Raw genomic sequence first — 2,026 nt, 5'->3', positions numbered from 1 at the left:
AGGATGAAATGGCCGAGGCGTTGAGCAGGTAATTTGTATCGATTATCCTAATGGAGGACACTAATAACATGCCATTAATTGACAAAGAGATGAGGGTAGGTAAGGACATGTTTACAATCATTATTACGGTGGAGTTATGTTGGGTAAGCTAATGAATCTAAAGGCAGACAAAACCCTGATGAAATGCATTCCAGGGTACTACAAAAGATAGCGGAGGTAATATCAAGTTCAATTGTGGTAATTTTCTAAATATTTGCTGAATTTTGGGGCAGTTCCAGCTGATTGGAAAACAGCAAATGAGACGCCAATGTTTAAAAAGGCTGGTAGATAAAAGATGGGGGACTACAGACCAGTTAGTTTAATTTGTACAGTGGGTAAGATGCTTGAGTGTTTTATCAAGGGAGAAATAGCAAGAGATGTTGATAGACATTGTGAGCAAGGTAGACAGTGAGGCTTCAGTGGATGTGATACATCTAGATTTCCAAAAGGTGTTCGACAGGTGCCACACAATAGGCTGCTGCATAAGATAAAGGCGTTATGAGTAAAGTAATAGTATGGATAGAAGATTGGTTGACTAACAGGAAGCAAAGGGTGGACCTAAATGAGTGCTATTTATATCTGGAAATCAGTGACTAGTGGCATGCTTCAGGGATCAATGTTGGGGCTGCAATTATTCACAATTAATAGAGATGATATGGTGTTGGGAGCTCCAGAGTTTGTCAAAGTTTGCAGATGACACGAAGATGAGTGGCAGAGTGAAGTGTGCAAAGATCTGTGAAACCTTTTAGAGGAACACAGATACTTTGTGTGAGTAGGCAAACGTCTGGCAGATGGAATACAATGTAAATAAATGTGATTTCATCTATTTGTTAGGAGTACCAGTAAAAAGGATTATTACTTGAATGGTAAAACGTTGCAGTATGCTGCTCTGCAGAGGGACATGCGAATCCATGTTCATGAAACACACAAGTTTGGTCTGCAGATACAGCAAGTACTGAGGAAGGCAAATGGTATGTTGTCCTTCATTGCTGAAGGAATTTGATTTAAAAGCAGGTAAGATATTTTGTAGCTGTACAGGGTAATGGTGAGGCGACACCTGGAGTATTGTATGAAGATTAGATTAGATTAGATTAGATTAGATTAGATTACTTACAGTGTGGGAACAGGCCCTTCGGCGCAACAAGTCCACACTGCACCGCCGAAGCGCAACCCACCCATACCCCTACATTTATCCCTTACCTAACACTACGGGCAATTTAGCATGGCCAATTCACCTGACATGCACATCTTTGGACTGTGGGAGGAAACCAGAGAATCCAGAATAAGATCATGCAGACACTGGAGATTATGCACCGGGAAATTATTCGGTTCAAAGTTCGCATATGGTAGTTGTTAGTGTCTTTTGTTTCGAATATTGGATTTGGCTGGTTTAAACAGTGTTTTGTGTATAAAGATTCTTTCAGTCACTAAGAGTTCTCTGGGTGTGGAAGAAGTAAACTTGGTGTTTTTACAAAAGGTAATGAAGGCAAAGCTGTAGGAATTGGCAGACAAGCTTGAGTTTGGTTTGCTTTTGTCTGTGCGAAAATGAGAGATAATTATAGCTATAGTTCCGGAATTACATTGGACGGCACCGCCATCAGACGCTTTCGAAATGGCTAGCATTCAATTTCAAATGAGGCACTTTGAATATGAGAAGAAATTGAACCAGTTTGAATTATGATGAAAAGTAGAAATAAAAGAAAAGGAAATGAAGAAGTAAAAGAGAAAGGGAGAGAAGAAAAGCAGAGAGTTTCAACTTAAACAGTTAGCAATTAGAGAGGAAAGTTGACAAAGAAGGTGGAGATCAAGGTAGATGGTAGGCTGGATGAGGAGGATTGTGAGGTTGAGCAACCCTGTAGTAGCCAATGGCCTACTGAGGTTCTGTTTAAATGCACCCAGGCATTATCTAAATTTGATGAGAAGGATGGGGAAGCCTTTTGAATTTCATTTGAGAAAGTGGCTAAACTAATGCAGTGGCCAGTGACAA

Source organism: Chiloscyllium plagiosum, unplaced genomic scaffold (genome assembly GCF_037043375.1).
Source record: "Chiloscyllium plagiosum isolate Xiang-an unplaced genomic scaffold, Cpla_swu_hap1 HiC_scaffold_164, whole genome shotgun sequence".
Lineage (NCBI taxonomy): Eukaryota > Metazoa > Chordata > Chondrichthyes > Orectolobiformes > Hemiscylliidae > Chiloscyllium > Chiloscyllium plagiosum.
This window is presented reverse-complemented; position numbering follows the sequence as displayed.